Genomic DNA, 25,724 nt, shown 5'->3' with positions numbered 1-25,724 from the left:
TGATCATGATTTTGAGTTCAGAGGTACTTTAACTTTCAACTGTATCAGCTCTGTTTGGATTCTGCCTCACATGCAAGTCCCTTTGGGTGAAAGCAGCTGCCAAATGAATAAACAAATTTTAGAGAGTGTGATTGCTTTAGGTCTGGTGAATCAATCATGATTAGTGAGGCTTTTGAAGAAGGGGTGTACGATTATTGCACCACAGTAATGAACACTCAGCTCCCAGATTCGTAGCTACTCAAACTACTCATAGCTTATAAGCTGGTATTAATGATGAGTAAGCAGGCTTGTAACTACAACACTAAAACTATCATCTACATCCTATTTTTAGATAAATGGAGTCAACATTTTTAATCCCTGAGTAAGCATGGCAGTATACCCAAATAAACCATATCCAAACTTCCTGTCTAACAAGACACAAAATTTTGCAAAGAAGGTGTGCTAAATGAAGTAATGATGAGAAGAAAATGAAGACCCTGAATGAATATGAAATAAGCGCTTCAAAATGTATATGTTTCCCATGCAGTTTTTTCCCCTCTAGAAGCTTTCCTGAACAATGCAAGAGGAGAGCAGTTATTTTAAAAATAGGAACATTGCAGAAAACAGTTACACTGATCTATGAGTCTCATAAAAACAGAATGATCCAATGCCACTAGAAAATGCAGGTGTAGGCTGAAAAACTTTCAATTTCTGGAAAACACTATTCTTTTTTAGTGGTTTTGTGCTCCCTGTAAGCTCATTAAATATATATATATATATATATATATATATATATATATATACACACACACACACACATACATACATACATACATACACACACACACACACACACATATATATATATATATATATATATATATATATATATATATATATATATATATATATATAAAATCTTAGAATTTTATAATTTCCTGTGTATTTATAATGATTTTATACACCACACCATGCTGATTATTTTCCACAGAATGAACTGCTTTTGGGATTTTTGCTGCTGAATAAGAGGAGAAAGGAAACATGCTTCAGCTTCAATACTGCAGAGATAAAGCAACACCATAGCAAAACCAGAGACTGCATAAATATTTCATTGAATACCCGACCTACTCCCGAGGAGTTGCATGACCAACACAAGTGAAAACCTTTCATCCCAGCTTGAGAGAGTTAAACAACATCCAACTCATTGGATACATGAGATCAGGTTTGTTATACTGTTTTCACACACAGACAGCTTTATTAAACATAGTAGGAACTAGTAATGTGATATATCTCCCTTATATCACAGAGCTGTCGAGTTTTTAACAGAAGGTGTTGATTATTCTTCTATAACAGCAAGGTTTATATTAATGTGCTCATTCTATATCATATCATCTATATCATCATCTTAATAACATAAGCACATTAAAAAAATCATGTGTAATTGTTGATATGGTGAATTTTGATGTTTATTTAGTGCTTTTTTGGAAGGAGTCTCCAGTGTAAGGCTTTAATAGTGTTCTTGCGGTTTCCTAGGACATTTTGTGCATTTTGTGGTTTCATGGTTATGTCACGCTGCATTTTATTTGTCTTAATATCAACCTCAAGCAAGAGAAAATAAAAAGGCTGGTGAAGGAATTGTTTATAGCTGCTATAAAGTAAGTCATACTAGGAAATAACTTCTTCACAACATTAATGTAACTATAAGTGGACAAAAAGTCCATTTATAAATAAAGAATTGTTGACAAATTGCTGTGGTATTACCTGATCCATCCATCCATTCTCTGTACCACTTATCTTACACAGCCTGGAGCCCATCCCAGAGGACTTGGGGCACAAGGTGGGGGACACTCTGGACAGTTTTCCAACCCATCACAGGGCACAATAACACACACACTATGGCCAATCAGCCTACGATGCATGTCTTTGGAACGGGGGAGGAAACCCCCAAGGAACATGCAAACTACACACAACAGGTGGAGGCAGGATTCAAACCCCCATTCCCAGGGGCGTGAGGCTAATGTGCTAACCACTAAGCCACTGTACCCCCTGGTATTACCTGATATATTCCTCTATTCCTCAGTACAGTCCTCACTTCTGTCTCCCATGTGTTTATTGCAACATTATTTTGTTCATGTAGTTTCTACAATAACTAACTTAGAAAATTTACTGTTGAATATTACTATTTCATGTTTTTGAGGTCTTTACATGAACTTTACATTCTCTGGGAACAATGACTACTGATTATTTGTTTATATACACTTTATTTTGCAAGGCCGTCACACTGAGATAAATTTAAGTCTATAAACCAGAAACGATGCAATCAGAGGACATCCTGTCTAAGCAAGAGAAAGGATTCATCTTTGAATGATGACCATCCTCTTTCCTCCTGTGTTCTTCATTATGAGCAGCTCACATCATTTTATTGCAGCAGAAGGCACAACAAATCCCAAGTAAAGACAAAGAAAAGGTCAATCCTTCAACATGGCTTAAAGCTGAGACGCTGATTGAGAGACATGATCCTTCCCCTGCAATAGACCAGATCTTACATATCCACTGGTTTAATATGGTCTTATTTGTGTCTATGGCCAATAATGAGTTCGTTGTTGTTTTCTCCTTTTTTTCTAATTTAATTTTTTTCAAAGACTTTAGAGGAAGACTTTAGAGTTAGAGGAAGGTTCTGACAAAAAAAAATCAATTCTTAAATTAATAAGTTTAGTATTGTTTTCCTTACCCCGACTGTGCTTACAAATTTAGGTGTAGAAGAAAGCAATTCAGGTTGAGACGGTCATTACTGATTGTTTCAGATCTGCAACATCCTTTAAGTCAGAGTGTCAGAAACTACATAAGCAAGTCCTTAGGTATGTGGTTTGCATGATGCTGGAGGAGAAATGTGGACAATTTCATTTTGGCCAGACTATTTCTTTACATTTATGCTAGATGCATCGATGTCATTTTTTCAGACCGAGTATGAGCAAATTTTTTGGGTACTTAATGACACCATAAAAAAATACTGTAATTTATAAATGAGCACTTTCTCTAACTAGCTTAAACTGATTCAAGCATCTCTACATCTGAATTAACTCTGAATTGACGGTATTTTGCCATGAAATAAATACTGTAAATTTATAGCCATGTACTAATACTGCTACTGAAACGAGTAACTTATGTAGTAATCAGGGACATCATCACAACATTTATTTAACTGTTGGCAGCTGTTGTGTGCTGCTCTTCATGCTGATTGTTATGTTTGAGATATGGCATGGTCATTAAAAATGAGTACAAGGTGCCATGAATTATGTACACAATGGCAAAAGGAGGCACACTTGGCTGAGTACTCAGCACCCCCAGAACTCATATTTTAAATAACCACATATCGCCGATACTGCTCAGGTCAGCCGCACTCTCGCCCTCTGTTAAAAATATCGTTTAAACACTATAAACATTTTTTATTTCAATCAAGATTGTAGGAAGATGCTGTAGTACCTCCTCTTGACACATAGTTTGCAGTCTGTTTTGCTTTGAATTAATAATTAATCATAAAATATGTCTAGATTGTTGTCATTTTGTGTCTTCTGTTCATTAGTGCTTACATCACATAGTATCATATGGAATTGGATGTTGGTATAAGGATGTTTTCTTTTTTTAATCAGTGTGAGTATGAGTAAATGCACACTGTATGGTGCTGATTCTCAATAACAGTATCAGTATCACAGCCTCCTTAGTTTAGGCTGAAGGGGTTAGTGCCTGTATTATTAAATACAAATGGCCTCATTTATCAAGCTGGATATGAACAGATTTATTTGTAAATCATTCATGCTATTAGCATTTACTCAAGAAATTTGGTATTCATAAAATAAAAAAAAAACCTCTCATGTCTTACTCATGCTCCTGAGTGTGTGTAAATGCACACATAAGAAGACTGACTAATGTAAGCCTCGATTGATCGGCGTCAAATGATATACAATAAGTCATGATGAGTTACTGCACTTTTATATATGGATTACGCTGTCAAGTTTAAAAAGCTTATGTATATCAATTACACACACAAATCTAATGAATATTTTGGGAAACACAGTCATTTCATATTAAAGGCTTTAACTGAAAAAATATTACATACAGTGGGGTCAAAAAGTCTGAGACCACACTGAAAATCTAGTATTTTTTTATATATAAAACTTGAAATAAATTTCAAAGTTTAAGAATTTTGAAAAGTCTAAAACCAAAAAAGGACACGTACAACATCTTGACTAGTCAATATTCAAGATGTTGCACAACTTCTAGGTGGCAATTTGTGATATTGTCCATGCTAATTCTTTTGTACAAAAGGTCAGGTTTTCTCTTCCATTGAAGCACGTCAGATCATCAGGTTTTACACAAAACTTGTGGGGTCTGTGTCAGTTCAAGTGTACACTGTCATTAAAGCAAAAAAGGGGACATACACTCACCCTCGACTTTATTAGGAGCACCTGTACACCTGCATATTTATGCAGTTATCTAATCGGCCAATCATGTAGCAGTAACACAATGTAAAAAAATCATGCAGATACAGGTCAAGAGCTTCAGTTACTTTTCACATCAAACATCAGAATGAAGAAAAATAGTGATCTCTGTGAGTCTCTGTGCCAGATGGGCTCAGTTGAGTATTTCAGAAACTGTTGATGTCCTGGGAATTTCACACACAACAGTCTCTAGAGTTTACACAGAATGGTGTGAAAAACAAAATACCTTGAGTGAGCGACAGTTCTGCGGCTGGAAACACTTTGTTGATGAGAGAGGTCAGAGGAAAATGGCCAGATTGGTTCAAGCTGCCAGGAAGGATATAGTAACTCATATAATCACTCTTTACAACCGTGGTGAGCAGAAAAGCATCTCAGCATGCACAAAACATCAAACCTTGAGGTGGATGGGCTAAAACAGCAGAAGACCACATTGGGTGCTACTACTGACAGCCAAGAACAGGAATCTGAGGCTATCATGGGTATAGACTCACCCAAACTGGACAGAAGATTAGAAAGAAAATCACTAGGTCTTGTTCCAGTCTTCATCTGTCCAGTTTAGCCTCAGATTCTTGCTCTTGGCTCAAAGGAGTGGAACCTGATGTGGTCTTCTGCTGTTGTAGCCCATCCACCTTAATTGTTAATGTGTAAAGGAAACAATCCAATACCATGATATGACTCAACAACATGGACGAATGAGGAATCAATTTTTACTGCAGCCTTCATATAACCTCAGGTGCTTCACTGTCGATGTGCTGTTGTGTAATTAGATGCTAATCTCGTTTTCAATAATTAGCAACAAGCAAGTGTAAAGGATGGGGAACACATTTTCCTAAGATGTACTGAGATCAATGAAATGAATTTCTAATGCCAATCGGATTGCTATTTGACACAATAACACTATAATTACTATCCAGAATAAAACATGTCACCACCTCAGCTCATATGTTTTAATATAGTGTTTTATTTACTGCAGTAGCACTTGGCTTCATGCTGATCGCAGTGGAAATTAGAAACATTAACGTTTATTGAATGACATTCTTATAAGCAAATATATTTACACAGATTGTCCTAAGATAAATCTGCCAGAGGTAATTCATTTCATTAGGCTTTATTTGTTTATTTGCTTGTCCCCTGTTTTGTTTGATGGTTTATATCATTTCATATCATAGTTGTGTATTGTAAGTTATAAAGCCATATTTCCTGATGAGCACTGTGACTCTACAAATCTTGCAGTCAAGAAGAATACAAAGCATGCATTAATGTATTGCATGAATTAATGTAAAATTATAGCCTTTTAACTCGTCAAAGTGGGTCATACCAACTTCCGAGAGCAAGAGGACGATGATGTCCAGCCAGGTTTAGACGTGATGTTGACATGTAATCATATAGCTGACATTATTTCCTTTTTTCTTTTGTAAAGCTTCAAAATGGTTTACGCCTGGAATTAAATCAGAAATAAAATGGAAAGGACAGTGTAAACATAACATAACATAAACAACATAAACAGAAGACTAGCCAGTCCTCTAATACAGTATGTTTACACATGTAGTCGATACATGAATGTGTTGCAGAATATGACCATGGGTGACACAATGACAGCAACCATGACCTTATGAACTCTTTTACGTCAGTGGTTGGATACCATCAGTTTTGGTGGGGTAGTGTAACATTAATAAAAACATAGCCTGAAACTGAAAAAATCTGATACTAGCTCATACAATTTGAAAAGGGAGTCATATTTTTCTTCTTCTTCCCAGCCACTGTGTGGGAAACAAGGTCATCATGGTGTTTCTGACTTATAGACATTATCCACTCTACAATCTTCCTTTCCTTCTCCCAGTCTTCTAATATGCAGTATCTGACAATAGAAATGGTTCTGTACATCTTAGACACTCACACTTACTGCAGTTTGCCTTTGTTAGTGGAAATTTATCATGCAGATTTTAATCCTGATTAATTGCTATTAAACAAGATCTCGGCAGCCACAGAGGGTTTTTAGACTATCCCAATTTGGCATAAAAACTGTATCCATGACACCCCTGTCATTAACTGTCCTGTCTGCTGCTCCTTTTTCCTTGAAAATATTTATTTTTCAGAGCTTGGGGCAGCATGGTTCATGCCCCAATGGGCCTCTAGTAATGCTTATTGCATTTCCCATGAATGGAAATGGGGCAGTCAGAACACTGTCCAATAATTGAGCAGCATCTAGAAAGGCGGCCAAATCAGTGGAACATCGGCTTATAGCGGCATTTGTTTTTTAAATTGTTGGTCATTTAAAGGAGGCAATTGGTATTTCAAGGGAATTTAAAATGTACAGAGTTATGAATGAGGACTTTATGAAGATTTGTTGAAAACGTTTGATGAACAGCTGATATAAGTGATGTGGCTCTGCTTCACCTGCCCCTATGGACAAGGCGTACAGTATGTATCATCCTGAGAGAACACAAGATCCCGTAAACATGTAGCTCTCACTATATTGGGTCATAAACATACGAGGACATAGGATTCTGGGAATACAGTGTACATTTCACATACACTGCCACACAAACTGACTAAATCCTATTTTCTGCTGGATCAGAAAGTGAAGGACAAGCAGTTAACAAATACTCACTATATGTGGGAACTCCATCAAGCCTGTTTGAAAAGCATCCCAGGTGATTACCTTAAGAAGGTGGCTGAGAGAATGGCAAGAGTTTACAAAGCTGTTATCAAGGTGGATCTCTCTCTCTCTCTTTCTCTCTCTCTCTCTCTCTCTCTCTCTCTCGCTCTCTCTCTTTGTATTTTTTTAAATTTTTTTTTTATTTTGAAGAATCTAAAATATAAGATTTTGGGTTTTGGGGTGTTTGCTGTTTGTTTTAGTTTAGATTCATCATTAAAACTGAAAGACAAAAAAACATTTGTCCGCGCGCGTGTGTGTGTGTGTGTGTGTGTGTGTGTGTGTGGGAGGGGGTAGGCCTGAAAATGTACTCGTAAAAAAAACTTTTAGTAGTTGGTCAGAATAGGGGGAAAAGGAAAATGTAAATAAAACTTTTGCAAGTGTGTGGAGAAACATGGAGCTAATGCTAAATAAATGTTAAATTAATAATAAAATGATGAGTTAAAAAAATTCTGGTAACTCTATACATCATTTTTATATTCCTTTTTTTGCTTGATCTAGCTATCTAGAACTCACTTGCACCTTGTGTGTTGGTTTCCAAAAAAAAAAAAAAACCAAAAGTAAATGCTCCTCACAACTTAAAATACAGCAAAGACTGCTTTTTTGTTGTGTGAACTACCATGTTGATTGAACTGTAATATAACGTATCCTACTATATCTTCCACAAAGCATTACATATTCTTTTTTGCACCATACAGTATGCTTGCATAGCTCAGCTTATTTTATGAAAGTGTAAATACTTTTTTTCTGTCATTTCAACATCTTGTGCTGAAGAACACAATTTTGCCATGCACCAGTAATATCATGACTGATAATGTACATGCAGTAATATGACAGTAAAACACTAATGTATTACATAAATAAACCTGACATTTTGTTCCATTGCTGTATTGATCTCCACACACATACAATTTGTAATTTCTCTCAAGGGGTCCATATGTAATGAAGTCAAATGAGGAGTGTTGCAAATGTAATTATTGACAGCTTGGATTGTTTTTACGAATCATTCCTAAAGTGATTATATTGGTGTTTGTTTGGCAGTGGCGGTGCTCACTTATTCGGTTATTATCTAGTGTTTTTAGTATGAACACTAGAAACACTTTTTTTTAACAGTCCTGTATCATATTGAAAGACCTGCGATATACTTTTGTGTGACATAATTGTATCTACTGGTATGGTCAATAATGAAATTCAAAAGTCAAAAACTTCACTTTCAATTTTTTGAATAAAAGTTTAAGGCTGTGACAGCGTAGACGTGTTTGAACAACAGCAGCTCAACATTCGAAATGTTGATTGTGTGAAACATTCACTGATCCTATGAGGGATGTTAGAAAAGTGATTTGTAATCATTGTTCATCAAGTATCAAGATGGGGTACCACACCCAAGGACTTCTCAACTATCTATTTATCTGTCTACAGTATAATATACTGTACATTGTATATATATATATATATATATATATATATACACACACACACACACACACATATATATATATATATATATATATATATATATACACTGCCTGGCCAAAAAAAAGGTCGCTGTTTGGGTTTAAATAAGCAAATACTTAAGAGCCTATGATTGGATCATTACTGCAGTGATTAATATGTTTCAGCTGGCAACAATTCTTTTAACCTTAACTGATACAGTGTGTAGCTTCTCATTTCTTAAACAACCATGGCAGATTACGTATCCCATGGTCGTGGAAAAGATGTTACTGAAGGGGAAAATTGTTGGAACTGGAACTGGGTTATGAAATGTCCAGTGCATTATTAAAGCCTGGAAGGATAGTGGTGAACCGTCAACTTTACAGCAGAAATGTAGTCGGAAAAAAATCTTGAATGATCGTGATCGGAGATCTTTAAAACTCTTGGTGATGTCACATCGTAAAAAAATCGACAGAAGAACTCACGGCTATGTTTAATAGTGAAAGTAAGAGGATTTCCACACACACAATGTGATGAGAACTTACAGGATTTGGACTAAACAGCTGTGTGGCCACAAGAAAGCCATTTGTTAGTGAGGCTGATCAGAAAAATTTTTTCCAGGATATTCCAGGATGATAATGCTAAGATTCATCAGGTTTAACTTGTGAAAGAGTCGTTCAAGGAGCATGAGGAATCATTTTCACACATGAATTGGCCACCACAGAGTCCTGACTTCAACCTCATTGAAAGTCTTTGGGATGTGCTGGAGAAGACTTTACGGAGTGGTCCGACTCTCCTGTCCTCAATGCAAGATCTCAGCCAAAAATTAATGCAACTCTGGATGGAAATAAATGTTGTGAAGTTGCGTAAGGTTGTTGAAACAATGCCAGGACGAATGCGTGCCGAAATCAAAGCTAAATGCAGTGAAACAAAATATTAGATTGTGCAACTTTTTTTTGGCCAGGCGGTGTATAAACAAGACGACTGTGATGTCAGTCTGCTGTGTTTCCATGTTTGCTATTTTCAGTGTGCTGGTTGGTAACAGCAGGGACCTACCACATGTTAGCCCTGTCATTTGGAATACTTTTAGTGAAGAATGCAACATAATGTGTCTTTCATGCTTTAAAAACAGAAATCATTTGGGATAGCGAACAACTCACTGTTCATGCCAAGTGACAAGATGGGGCACAACGCCCAAGGACATCTCAGCTATGGGTTTGATACACTACTTGAATAAACCACATCCTGCTCAATATCCTGTGGAATACAGGATATCAAATGTATCTATTAAATATTAATTTAGCAAATTTGGTATAAAGTCATTTGCACACCACACAGGCCTACAGGATACAAAACAATCCCATAATTCATACAGTATAATCTATCTATCTATCTATCTATCTATCTATCTATCTATCTATCAGTGTATACACTGTGTGTGTGTATAGTTATATTTATATATATACAGTATATTTATATATCTATATCTATCTATCTATCTATCTATCTACAGTATAGTATACACTGTGTGTGTGTGTGTGTGTGTGTGTGTGTATATATATATTTGTTCTTTTCCTGCTGACAGTGTGTTGGTTGGTACCAGCAGGGACCTACCACATGTTACCACACATCATTTTGAGTACTTTTAGTGAAGAATGCAACATAATGAGTGTAGTCTTTCATGATTTAAAAACAGAAAAAACCAAGTTGCGGTAGTGAACAGCTCTATGTCCCAATTGTTTCATTTGCTTCCTGCAGGTGTGGAATAGGTCTTACCTGTGTCTTGACATGATGGGGGAAATTCTTATAGTTTGTATTAATGAAATGATTTACACTAATTAAAATATTTGGAGTTGTCAGTTCACAAAATTCAAAGCTGAGGCTAAATAGACTAGAGTAAAATAGAATAGAGTTCAGTAATTTATCAACATTTAGTAACATTCATAATTTAATGTTTGCTAATTTATTCTACGTGTAATTTTAATTATGTATTACATAAACATTAGTTGCAGGTGTATGTAGTTAACATTTATACAAACATTAATTAATATACTGTATGTGTTATCTTACCTTGTTACTTTCTTAAATAAATGTTAGCAACTTTCTGTGAATCAGATATCCATTTTAATTGGAAGAAAATGAGGAGTATAGAGTATAGTTAGTTAGAGCATAGATATGCTTTTAGGTCTAAGTTTATATAAAACCTTATGGGAATGAAGGTAGCATTGAATATGAAACTTTATAGCACTGGTCTCAACAAAAATGCTAACTACAGGTAAAATATATATTATAATGCATCATGTCACTTTGTTTTAATGCACTATGTCACTTTGCTTAGAAGCCTTGCACTATATGGCATTATACCATTTTATTGTGTGCATTTATGAACATTTATATACAGTTATAGATGATTATCAAGATCATTATAAAGCATTAAGAATATTTTATAAATCTTTATGAATGCACAAATAATGAATTATGTAATAATGCATACCTGATTCATAGAAAGTGTTACCAACTTATTTATTAATGCTGAGGTTTATCATTTGTAACTGTTAACTTCTGCAGAAAAATTATTAAATAAGGGAGCCTTAACGTAATGTTCATTAGTTATTGGGATATGAATTATGTACACAGAGGCTATGATATTGCCAAGTTGTCTATTTCTTGATGACCCCGCTGAATGAATTCTAATGGGAACTCCTGAACACTAGTATTTGGGATGACACTTACAGTCTCTGGTTCAAAGCAGAATGATGCAAATAGAGTGCAGACGGAGGTCTAATTGTTATTCCTTTTTATAGACAAGGTTTTAGGGCTTAGGTTTAAGGCAGAAAATCAAGAGGGTTCTCTGGGCTCTGTTAATAAGACATGCAAAAAAGCTATGCAGTGCTAATTAAAAGTGTCCCAATTTTTCTGCAGGTAACATTTTCTTTTAGTAAGTGGGAGAGGGAAAAACTGATTTTCTTAATATTTTGTCCTTTGATTGGGAGTCTCAGCTTATGGTATCCCTCCAAAGACTAAAGATCTGAAGAGGAGGAGGAGATGATTTGGGGGCAGATCTCTCCATAATTGGACAGATGAAAGACGTTGCTGCTGGTGCGCTCTGCCTTATTAGGTGCTAACGTGAAAACCAATATTTCAGTTCACGTCAAGGTGCAGTGGGAGAGCGCAGGCTTCCTGCTGAGAGTTTGAGAGCATGGCAGCCATTGTTCTCTGTCTTTCTCTTCCTGTTTAATTCACCGCCAGAAACCCCCCTGTTTTAAGGGAATGCAGATATGGCAGGTAAAAGCGAGAATGTCAAACCAATAGAAGATATAACTCTAGAAAGAGACACAAATGTAGGGAAAATAAAACATTTCTGCCATGATTTACGGAATATCTGAAGATATGATGCTGCCTTTTGAAGTGATGGAAAATAAGCGGGTCAAATACTTATATAAATAAATGTATTTGTTATATTTACATACATGAATAATAAATCGCTTTATCTGATTAAAATATGTGCCAGTAACATCTGCAAATGGAATAAAAACTATTAATCTGGCCTTTTTTCTTCCTTCTTGCCCTGATCATGAACAGCTGACAAGATACAGTCAATCTCCAGAGCAGATCATCTGCAATAAAATCTTTAAAATAAAAAATAAAATCTGCTCTGTGTGATAAATCATCTGGCAAAGCTGACATAGGATAGTTGCCATCTGGTCAAAATAGTATCCTAGGGTGCATTAGGTCACAAGGAATGCTCTGCAGTCTTGCCTTCAGAAGCTGAAATTTCAACTGATTGATTTACAAAAGTGGGTTATATGACTTTTGGCAGAAATCCAGGGTTTAACCACAAGGTCATCCTGGAGTTATCTGGCCACACCTTCTGACTTATTGCCAGAGCAGTTCTCCCACTCTTTTTGTTATTGCAGGAAAGGCAGTTTTCAGAGACATACATTTCAGACTGGCATCTTGGATAGCCTCATAAGAACCAGAGGGAAGTCCCACACCAGGATCTTGGGGAATTGTGGACGCTAGAATCATCTCGCTCTTTTCAGAAAGAATGTAATAAGTTTATGAGCCCCAGATACCATCCATAGTACTTTGATGCACTGCAATGGCTGCCACATACACCTTTATTATAGATTGAGACTTTTCACTGCCAAGCAGTCCCTGAAGAAAGGTAAGTATTTTGGAGATTTGGTAATGCATTGGATCCTGTTGTTGATGTGCACCAAAGGGCATACAAGACCTGTGTACTTGGGGACCTTGTGTTCAGGAGTGTTTCCTGGACTACTAGGTTGTAGTACTTAGCTTGCAATTGATTCAGAGGGGCCAAACTCACAGGCACAGTTGGCCACCACTTCTGGGTATAGGCACCACTCTCTATGTTTACTACACCATTGTATAACTCTGCTAGATGAATTGCTCCCAGTTAATCTAATCATGTCCTTGATATATCCGACTGTCGAGACATTATGATAACGTGTCACAACTGGTAAGAAAACCTTAAGGCGTAGGTGGACTGCCCTTTAATTTCAGCTGGTTGATGAATTAATCTGATCCCATTTCTGTAAAGCTTGTTGTTTCAGCAGGCTCATGGAGACTTCCACTGAGCCTGCCTTCAACAATCCTAGCATCCTCAACAGGAGCCAGTATCACACATATTGACCTGGCTCAGTCTGGCAATAGTTGAATCTGACAGGCAGATATATTAATGACTGCCATATAAAGGGCTGAGTGAGTGGCTTTCTCAGCATTCTAGCTCCATGCTCTTGAATTGTGTGGCCTGTTTTGGTGTGAAGAAGCTCTTTACTGTGTGGAGTGCCAGATTGTGTGCGATGAGGGTGGACTTGTCCTGAACGGCCTGCTCCCTGGTGGGGGCACATAGTGGCAGGTTTTCCAAGTATGTTAGCATACTGTAGTCTCTGGACATCAGGGGAGGTAATGCCTCTTGACACTAAGTATGAAAGGTAGAACTTTGAATTGGCATGACTGTCCTTGTATGGCAAGCTATAAAAAGCTTCTGTGTTCAAGGGTGTTGGGGACATGAAAATAGGCATTGTGCAGGTCTACTGATGTGACCTAATTCTATGGTCGGATGGCATGAATTACATTTGATAACCTTAGCATATGGAACAGAAGGTTCTTTAGAAGCTAATTCAGCCCTGGTCAATATAGAATTGGATAGAAACTGCCCTCCTTCTTCTGAATAAGGAAGTATGTTAAGTAAAACTGCTTGTTTTGAATGGTGTCTACCTTTTTGATTGTGCCTTTGTGCAAGAGAGAAAAAACTTCTTGGGTCAGAGCAAGCAACTATGTTGAGGCATAGACCTGAACTACGAGAAGGTTTGGGGCCAGCAGTGGAACTGGAGTTTGTATCTCTGCCACATGGTCCATGAGTTCGATAAGTCTGAGAGCATGGCAGCCATTGTTCTCTAAATAAATCTATTTTCTATATTTATATACATAAATAATGTATATTCATATACATAAATAAATTTTATTTGATTAATTACTAGAAATTAATGTAACAGCTTCAAACAGTAAAATCTACGAATCTGTTCTTTTTTCGTCCTTCTTTCTCACTAGCTGAAAAGCTACAGTCAACCTCCAGAGCAGATAATCTACAATAAATTCTTGCTCTTCATGTGATCTGGCAAAGCTGACATCAAATAGTTGCCATCTGGTCAAAATAGTACCATAGGGTGTGTACCAAGCAGAAGGGCATGTTGCCAGCCTGTGCCCTTCATAGCTGGCCAAATATATTTATCTATAACTCTGGAACTGATGGAACTCTGATTAGGTCATGGTACTGCATAGTAATTACAATGCACCGTTTTGGAATGGCAGTAATGTTGAATTGTAACAAAAATGTGTATTTTCTTAGGCTCTTGAAGAGCAGAAAAGCATTTTTCCCTATCATCAGGAGATCACAAGTTCAAATCCTGACAATACCACAGCCATCTGTGACCGGGAGTCCTGTAGACAATAATTGGGTCTTCTCTCTGGTTTGGAAAGATGGTGTTACTCTCTCCCCTGTCAATTAGAGTGACACTAGGCAATTGTTGTCATATGCGAAAGAGAACAGTTGGTGCTTTTCTCCTAGTGCATTCAGCTGCCCTGTGACGTTGTACAAGCGGCACTTTGGGGAAAAAAAACAGTAACAGAGCTGCATAAGTCTTGGACGGAGCATGTGTTAGCCCTCACCAGTTGGTGGCTATCGTGAGAACAAGCTAGTAGACGGAACATATGCAATGACCAAATTGGAAGGATCTGGGATCCTCTTGCTACAAATATGATCTAATCTCTGTCTTTCCAGTGTGAAATTAAAGAAGCAATCTTTTGACTCCAAACATGCCTTGAATGACAGATTACATTTAGGATAAGAGCACCATTTTGCACATCTCATTTTAACCAATTTGGATTTCCGTCATGCGCATCATGGTATCAGTATATAGTAACATCCCTATGAGACAGAATTCAGAATAAGAATGGATTGTGCTGAGCTTGGTGCAGGTGCTGTGCCCTCATTACTGGCCACACATGAGGTGTGTGTGAGGTGAGAGTGTGTCATCATTTCCCACTGGACCGTCATGTCCTGCTACATCAACCCTTCTTATCACAACAGTGTGCTGCTTTATTGGTGATGGTGTTTACAGTGTCATCTCATAACATCTCAGAAACAAATGTCAGAGAAGAAAAAACACCATGAAGGAAAGATAGAAGAAAAACAAAAGAAACTCTATGCAAAAACTGCTAGTCTTATTTATAGAAAAACTTGCGAAATGATTAGTATTCTATTGTGAATAATTATAGTATTCAGAGATTTACAGAGTACTGTACATAAATCATATATAAACAATATAACCAAACGCATTGTTTATGGGGCGTGGTAAATAATCAACATAGAAGACAAAACACTCAAAATAATTATATTATTACAGCATATTCAAATTAGGTGTATGAATCAATGAATCAGTATTAACATAGAAACTGGCAGTCCATTGGAGAATATATCTTAAATATTCTCTTTAGGAGTGTATCATAGATTAAAGACATACAGTGAGCAGCTCAGTCCATGTCCGTGTCTGGTTTGGTTCCTCAAAAGGACAGAGAAGGAGGGTATAGAGGAAATCCAACAAATACCCAAAGATCACAATTTCACAATTGCACACTTTGGTTTATTTTTGGGATTGTCAAATTATAAAATCAGCTATTATACCCAATCTTCATAACTGCAAGCTGCTTGGAAAGTTTGCATAAAAGTATCCCTTCCTGGGAACAACCCATAAAGTGCAACTCCTGGATTTTGCAAAGCATCATTGGAAGTGTAAGTGTTAAATTCTGTATTTACTTAATATATGTGCTGAAATATAATCACAAATATTATTGCCTTGTTAGCAGCATTGATTTTCCCACACTAATTGGCTTAATTGCTACGTTGTTAATTGCATTTAATTGGCATATTTGTTTTAAAATGGCAGTTTGGCTGTGAACACATCTCTAGCTGGGTGTGATATGTGACAGCACTGCGAGTTTGTTACTGTTTGTTGACCTCTATTCACAGCATGGGTCCTCTTCTCATTTCAGAGCCCTGCTCTCTCCCTCTCTATCTCTGAAATCCCACATGATTTGATTTTCTATTGCTGTGAATCTACTGGCTCAGTGAACTCTCATCAGATTAAACTAGCTCTAACTGACTCTGATCTCCCCGACCACCATTCTGACCTCCCTGCACAACCACTCATCCATCCATCCATGAATCCATCTAACCATCTGAATCCATCCATCCACCATCCATCCATGTATTAATGTATTAATCCACAGTATATATATATATATATATATATATATATATATATATATATATATATATATATATTCTTTTATGCATCCATCCATCCATCCATTTGTTAGTTAATTCACCTAGGCATCCTTCAATCCACAAATCCATCCATCCATACATACATACTTTTTTTCAAACAATTTATCCTATCCATTAATCCATCCATTTATTTATCCCCACCCACACTCATCCATCCATCCATCCATCCATCCATCCATCCATCTGTCCATCCATTCATTTATCCATGCATTTAAGCATGCATCAACCACCCTATCAATGCATCCATCTACACATCAACCAATTCATCCATCCACCCACCCAAAACCCTTCCATCCATCCAATCTCTACTGTTGGAATATAGCCCTACTCGTATATAGCATCTACTATTATTCTCAGTGGAGTGTGATTACTCTTAAATTGCAATGCATATGTATCTTTTCTCCTGTGACTATATGGTTTTGGACACATCCTCAGTGGACAGATGAGGGTGAGCCTGTTGTGGTGTTGTTTATGTGCCCTATATAGTGACTAGAGTGTGTTCTTTGGAACACATCCACAGTGGACTGATGATGATACGATGCTTGTGATGACATTGATCTGGCATACGTAGTGAATAGGGTATGTGCTTTGAGATATGTCTGCTGTGGACTGATGATGTGGGGTGCCGTTGATGGTGGTTTATATACACCGATCAGTCATATTATTACAACCACCGAGAGGTGACGTGAATAACATTGATTATCTCATTACAGTGGCACTTATCAAGGGGTGGGATATATTAGGCAGCAAGTGAACAGTCAGTTCTCGGAGTTGATGTGTTGGAAGCAAAATAATGGGCAAGCGTAGGGATCTGAGCAACTTTGTCAAGGACCACATTGTGATGGCTAGAGGACTGGGTCAGAGCATCTCCAAAACGGCAGGTCTTGTGGGGGGTTCCTGGTGTGCAGTGGTTAGTATCTACCAAAAGTCGTCCAATGAAGGACAAACAGTGAACCGGCGACATGGTCATGAGTGCCCAAGGCTCACTGATGCACATGGTGAATGAAGGCTAGCCCAGGTGCCATTGGCAGGTGCCATTGTAATGAGACAATCAATGTTATTCACTTCACTTGTCAGTGGTTTTAATGTTATGGCTCATCAGTGTATTTATATGATAGAATGTGGAACAAACTGCATATTGAACGAAATGATTTTAGAACACGACTAAATGTCTTCCCTATATTAATGTACTGCATAGTGTTTTCTGATTCTTTGGTGTATGTGTAGGGGGACATTTGGGCTACGGTGAGACAGTTTTTTCTATAAGTTTTTTTGTAGTAAATTTCTTTATAATAGTTTGCAATTTAGTGCTTCTAATTAGGTACATATTTTGCCCCTGCTGATTTTGCTGGCCTTTGCTATTTTATGTGTGTGTTTATTCCTTAGACAACTGTTCACTGTGAGTTTTTAAGCTCTGTATGACTCTAATATAGGTTCCCTTGATTTTAAAAAAAAAACAACAAAAAAACAAAAAAACTCCGGGCCAATATTTCTCTTTACAAAAATTAAAATACAGGCATTGATGGATGCGTGTGAGTTTGTTTGGTCTTGGTTTGTAGTGTGTAAAAACAGATGCACACTAGGAAACAGAATGATAAGGGAATCAGGATCATTAATAATGTGCAATAAAGAAGCACAAATTAATTTAACATTTCTCAAGATATTTATCATGCTGCCAAAGTCTTGCATATTGATTGGAGGTATCTGATTTGCACACAAAGAGCACACACATCAAGCTTGTATGCTTTGATTAACATTTCTATTTCATTAGTGCAGTCTTTAGGCCAACCTTGAGAATTCATTAATAGCCTCCCCAACTATTGATTTGTTTATATATATAGAGATAGATAGATATAGATATATATAGATATAGATATATAACAGAATAGTATGTTTAACTAATGCAACACTTTGACCTGAAGCATAAGGCTGAGCAGATGTCCTGTTATATTTTATAAAATATAATTTATGGAATATCTTTATTGGGGCCAATAAGCACAGTGACCCTGATTCCGCTATTTAGTAGCCATCTTTCCACTGTAGGAAAAATCAATTTAATATTACTCTGTTGGAAGGGAAGAAGAAAAAGAAACGCAGGATGAGAGAATTTGAGCCTGAGTTAGTAAGTATGTATTTAATCGTTCTGGCACTTTGGTTCTGCTACTCTGAGCAACAGAGCCCAAGGCTGTGTGACTTTCAGTGCTATTCATCAAGGCCTGCAGCTTTGTATGACTGTATTCTTGTTCTGTTCAGACAAAAATGACCCCTTTATAAGGTGGATTGGTCCTTAACCTATTTTTTCCATTACTGATTTACAGAGCCTTGCATAAGTATTGACCCCCTTGAACTTTTAGTAGTGTTACAGCCTGGAACTGAAATGGACTTAACTGGGATTATTTAAGTGAGGAAAAAATCAATATAGTTTGCAAAATGGCTTCTCTGATTAATGTCCTCCTTACCCCATGACAGACGTTTGGTGGAGAGCCTTCTCTAGGTAGAGTCGCGGTTGTGCCTTATTCTTTCCATCTTTTTATAATGGATATAATGCTCTGTAGAATATTTCGAATTTTTATTATTTATAATTGATTATTTATGATTGATACTTTCCCAGAACTTTGTCCGGACTTGTTTCGACAGCTCCTTGGTCTTCATTAGGTAGGTATATTCACTAACAGACTTCTGCAATCACAAATTTTACAATTTTTAATTTTTAAAGAATTTTGCAAACTATATTGTCCCCCAAACACTTCAAATATTATGGGCTATTTTGTATACATTCATGACATACGGTATAATCCTAATTAATCCATGTCAGTTCCAGGTTGCAGCACTACAAAAGTAAGAAACTAGTAAGTAAGAGGTGAATACTGTACATTTAATGCCACTCAGCTTAATGGCTTTCCCTGTCATGTAATAAAGCCAGCTTCCTGGAACTGCTTCCTCAAAGCATGACTGCGTCTAACAATAGATATCCATATCAGAGCCCTGGGCTAGAGAAAGAGTGTGAAAGTAAGTGTTCCCCATAGACTTGCATTGATTTTTTGCAGATTTGAAGGTTCTTTTCATTAAGATATTGACAGAATCAAAGGTATTTTTGTGTTCAGCAGAGAACAGCTACTGTATTTCCTTACTATAGCTTTTTTCCATTGAAAATCACAAAGTTTTATTGTGTCCATAATATATTATAGTACTAGCTGTGTGTATGTAAATACTTGAACCTGTCAATGAACTGTCTAATTCTAAGTTCTATGTATAACTGGTGTTATAGATGTAGTATGGATTACATATATACATTATAAAATAAAAATATATTTTATGATATAATAAAATTTATAAAAAAAATTTTCGAGACCTGACTGGTAGGTTATATATATATATATATAAAATCTGGAGTTTGCAGATTTTATATATGTAATGCTTTTATATATATAAATATATGTATTTTATATATTTAATATATATTTTATATATGTAATGCTTCTTTAAAAAGCACAAATTTAAGGAACATACAATAAATGGTGATAATGTTTAAATGGGTCATTAGTAGTAAATCAGTGTGTACATTTCAGCGGCAATGGATAAAATTCATGTTTCTTAATTCATGTCCATAGCTAATGTTCAGGCCATTTCATGAAACAAAAGTGTCAGTGAAATAAAAGTGTCAGTGAAATTAAAGTGCTGGTCCAATTCTCTCAATCTCTTATTTCCACTCCCACCTGTATACACACACCTGCCATCAGGAGGATCCCTGAGCGTGGGAAGTGACTTCAGGCTCTGTTTCCATCAAGATCGTTTATATTGATCATCACTGAGATGAAGAGAAGATAGATTGGGGGATTTTACAATAAATAGTACTGTTGTATTGCTGCAAAATCTAAAGATATTGCTAAGTAGTGAACACTACAGTCACTCCATGTATAAGAGATGTGTTCGTGTGCATCCTTACCGCTGGCATCAATAAAGCTGTGTGAAGCGGCTCCCTGTGGGTGGAAGATTCACTGTGAGCTGTCATCAGCCGAACACTTCAAGTGTCAAGGTTCTCCAGGCGTCAGACACGTGCACACACGCACGCACACATGCAGACATGCACGCATGTATGCACGTGTCACTAAGCTGAATCAACCTTGACTTCCCTTACTACACAGAGCCTGAATTTGAGCAGCAAGTAGAGAAAATGAGACCATGAAAACATGCAGCAAGATTATTTATTTGCTTGTTTATTGATTTCTTTCGTTAATTTTACCTCTTTTAGCATTATAACTTCTTATGAAAAACAGATTTTAACTATACTCATTATGTGGCCTGTAGTCATACTGCTCATAACTTTAACCTTATTATATAACCTTAACATATTATATAAATTAGGTCTCATGAATAGTAAGAAATATATCAGCATGATCTCACACTTATAAATTCACCATAGTTCAATTTTTATTTAAAAAATGATTAAGGTTTTATGATTTAATTCATATGAAATTCAACCATATTGCTGTCACTTTTTTAATTGTGTGTGAACAGTTGTGTTTTTGTGTGCATTAGAGGTCCACAAATACTGCTTTTTTTGAAGCCAACTAGATAGCTAGGTAGCTACATCAAGCTAAAAGTGCTTTTGTACTGGAAGTTGCAGTTTGGTTTCCCTCGACAAGTTACACGATACCACATTTTTCAGTTAATTTCAATTCAATTCAAATCAATTCAATTATATTTGTGCAGTGCTTTTAACAATAGACACTGCAACAAAGCAGCTTTACAGACACCTGGATGTGATGTGAAATAAACACGCACAAAGGAGACAGTGATAAGAAAAAACTCCCTGAGAAGACATGAGGAAGAAACCTTGAGAGAAACTAGACTCAGTAGGCAACTTGTCCTCTTCTGGGTAACACCAATTATATTATAAAGTCAAATATTACTAAGTATGTGGAAAAGATGTTCAGGATGTGCTGATTATTTATGATCCAGGTGAGACTATTCACTGAAGAAAGGGTGAGTCTTGGATATAAACTGTTTTTTGGGTATACATTTGGGACCATCTAGAGCAGCAGAAAGTGAGTATTGTCATTTTTCTTTTTTTCTTTTTTGCTATAACCACCACCACGTGAGCTATACCCAATTACCCATGCTAAATTCTGTTACCATTCTTGCTCAGGTACCATTCGAGCCAAACAGACCACTTAGCTAACCTGATCAAATGTCACAGAACTATCCTGATAATGTCTATAGCTGGAGTCACTTGTCTACCAGGACAAAATCTCTATAGTCTCTTGTGACTGTCTGTTACCAAAAGTGGATTTAAGAGGTAGCATCATACTGTTGAAAAATCATACTGTTATACTGTTAACATCATACTGTTAAGCAGTTTAAATGCCTTGTTTAATGGTGACACACCATTAGTTCTCTTACAAGATTCTTTTGAGGTTGGCAATCCATTAGGGTCAGTCCAAAAACAAAAACAAACAAACAAACAAAAAAAAAAAACCCAGAAAAAAACAAGGTCCCGGCAGTGTATCTGATGCTTGGCAACACAATTTTGTCACATAATAGGTCAAATATTGATCACATGCAGCTTGTTCTTCTCTGCAGGGAAGAAAACAATAAAGTATTTTGGAGAGCAAAAAAAGTTTTCAGTGTCCTGATAAAAGACCTGAAGGACCTAACTGCATTGTTTTGAGGGATGGAACAGTTATGTGCTATAGCCAGAGATAATCTTGGGTATTGGTGGCTTTCTAGAAAGTTTCAGCAGCAGCACTTTTTTTTCAGATTTTGTGTCATAGACAAACAAACATTCGAGTCTAGTCCACTGACAACTTGTACAACAAAGAAAAAACATTCCTATCAGCAGCATGTAAAAGATCTAGGTGCAAGTAGCATATTCTTGGTGGGTGGCATAAAATTTGACTGTCTATTCAATCAACTGGGTTATATTCATGTCTGCCAGCCTGGTCCTCCACCATGTCTTAGAGATGATCTTTTTTGAAATTATAGTATCAAGACTTGACAGTATTTGATGCGATGCTGGTGTGATGTCTGTGTCTGATCCTGACACACTATGAGCACAAGGCAGCTCCTCTCATCCTCTGGACCTGCCTGATTCATCCTGTTGCTCTACTTCTGCTTGGAGATTCTGCTCTTGTGACTCTCTTTTTGCCTTTGTGGATGGTCCCACATGGATACGGTACAGATTTGCACTTCCCAAAAAGTGGATAATCTCACCTGGATACTGTAGATTTGTACTTAAAACTGCTGCTGTAACCCTAACGACTGCCTTGAGCTCATCCCAGGACTTATTCACAATATGCTCATACTGAACATCCTTTCAACACACTTAGTACTGCACGCTTTTAGTCTTCTACACCTGTATACCATAATGATTTATAATCACGCTATCCGGTGTCACTCAGAAGAGGACGAGTTCTCTTTAGAATCTGGTTCTTCTCAAAGGTTTCTTCCTCATGTCGTCTCAGGGAGTTTTTCTTCACCACCGTCACCTCTAGGTTGCTCATTAGAGATCTGAATCTACACTCAGATTTCTCTGATTGTTTTAAAGTACTTGCTAAATCAAGAAACAGAACAGAACAGAAGCAAAAGTCACTTTCTTTCAGTCTAGTTCAGTTCTTTTGTCAATGCCAACATGCTGAGCTATATTTATTTCTTCTTCTTCTTTTTTCTTCTTCTCCTCCTCCATAATTTTTCTAAATGATATTTTTCATGTTAACACTACAACCGGAAAACCTTTCAGAAACCATCAGGATATGCCTAATATGTTGTTTAAACCATTAAAAAATATATTTATTAAGCTGCACCCCTCTTTTTCATCCCTCCATCTGACCATTTTTGTCCATACACTTCCAGTGGACAGTGGAAGTTTTCTCTTACTTTGACACAAACTTTTCTCTTACTTTAAAGTCAAAATCAACTTATGGACAAAACTGTACTTGATAGGCTCCTGTATGTTCTGCTTATGTGCTGTATGCCTTCACATAATACCTTTTTTCAAATAAATGTTTGTAATAGCTCTGACTTTGATTGTCTTGTTTTGTGTAGCGATTATAATTTAATGGGTTTTTTTTTTGTTATTTATAGTGATATACTGGTGGGGTCCCTGGAGGACTAGTGGTTAGGCCTCAGTGCTTTCACCGCTGTGGCCTGGCCAGGGAACCAACCCATAAAAACTGTGCCAAATCAAATATGTGGACCAATGATCCGCTGTGGCGATCCCTAATGGGAGCCACCGAAAGAAGAACAGCAATATATTGATGAACGCTGATTTACAGGATATGGCTACAATATATTTTGCAGGTTTTCATGGTAAAAATTATTTATAGCAAATTACTGATACTGATTTATAAAATGTATGCATAGTACTGCAAAAGCAGCAAAAGTCAAAGAAGCAAAGAAGCAAAGATGCTTTCAACAATCATGACATTAAACATTTCTACATAAAAATGCTATAAAGAACAGTAACCAGTAATAAACTAAAGTCAGTATTTGATGTGACAACCTAAAAACATCAGTAGTATCAGGTACAGTTTATGCACTTTTAGAAGGAAGAAGTTTTACTGAGCATAATGGAGAACCTGCCACAGTTCTTCTGGAGACTTTGACTGACTGTTGCAAAACCCAGCAGCCTTCATTATGTTTTTTTTGTCTGAAAAGTGGTCTGTTACGTTGCTATTTTTCTGTAACATACATTTTTTATTTTTTTTGGAAAAGTAATGTTTGGAAATATGAAATGTTTTTGTACTGACTCAATAATTCACAAGTCATAAAATAAACTTTTATAACAAAATTTGTACTAAATCTTTTTTAACAGAAGGCACTTAAATATGCAGGAAAAAATGCACAACTTACACAAAACCTCACTTTTTTATTTTCACACAAATATCACATTGCAGCTATAATAAATATAATAAAGTATAAATATAAGAAAAATCAATCTTAACAAAATAATACAATCAAGTCTCTTTATCCAAATCAAAAAAAAAAAAAATTCTTTTCCAAATCCAATTCCAACCTTTTAAATTTTGTTACAGCATTAGATTTATTCCTTTTTCCTCTGATCCACCAGTCCACCATTTTTGCTGATATCGGCCATGTGTATATATATATATATACACACACACAAGTGTTAGCAAGAATCAACAATTTTTACAGAATATTACTAACAATTACTAACAACTGCAAAATACCTTTATTCATTTTTTTATACAGATCCTGATAAGTTTACAGTACATTAATCCTAATTGGCTCAGTCAGTGCCAGTGTGTGCTTTCATGCAGGCATCATTTCTTGAGTCCACAGCAATTCCAACTTATTAAAATCAATAGCTCATGACACACACCGAAAATCGCCACAGAGCAAACTGGACAAAATTGAACATTAATTTTTAATAATAGCAGACTTTTTAAATCATAGCAGCGATCTTCGGACTTTGGTCTGGCCTTGGTCTCTCTCTGTCTATATATATATATATATATGTATGTATGTACTTATGTATGTGTGCATGCATGTATGTATGTATTATGGGTGTAACACAATGACACTATAATTGGTCTAAACTAAAGATGTGTGTGGGATTGTTTTTTAATCCCACTTACTTAGTTAATATTTTGATTTGTACCTGCTCATGATATTTTTTAATGAATTTAGTTGGCACTATTTCCAAAACCATAAGAAGTAGTAGTCTAATTTAATCCACCATGTTCCTGACCAGACAGTTACTAAGGATGAAAGAATGAATGCTGTTAATGAACATGGTCTCTGTTTGTCTCACAAGCTTCATATCTGACCCTTGCTTGCATCCACATGAAAGTAAAAACCTCTCACTGGCATGACATTTTTGTTGTATCCCATGGGATCCCAGTCCTGATGCACACCTCTAGTCTCAAACAGATGCTCTGTGAACCTTTCTGGAAAACCTTCTTAACAAAAAGAAAAAAAAAACTGTTTCTGCTATTTTGTAGCAGATCTATCTATCTATCTATCTATCTATCTAACAACATCTTTCAACCTATGAGACCATAACCAACAGCTAGTTAAAAAAAACTGCACAGTCTCTGTGCTTTTCTGCTTGATAAATATTACTGATTATATTTACAATAAAGAGGAATAAAAATAGACTTCTTACTGAGTGATTGATGGGTCGATCAGAAAGCACACCTCACATTTTCACCTGTCAAACACTTCCTTGATGTTTATACCTCAGTGCTTTGTGCTAATATATGGGGTGTAATATAAGGACTGTATAAGGCATGATAAATCTGTTAACTATTCATAGGATGTGGAT

This window comes from Pangasianodon hypophthalmus, chromosome 22, assembly GCF_027358585.1.
Source record: "Pangasianodon hypophthalmus isolate fPanHyp1 chromosome 22, fPanHyp1.pri, whole genome shotgun sequence".
Classification (NCBI taxonomy): domain Eukaryota; kingdom Metazoa; phylum Chordata; class Actinopteri; order Siluriformes; family Pangasiidae; genus Pangasianodon; species Pangasianodon hypophthalmus.
The sequence above is the reverse complement of the archived record's forward strand: the minus strand, read 5'-3'. Positions refer to the sequence as shown.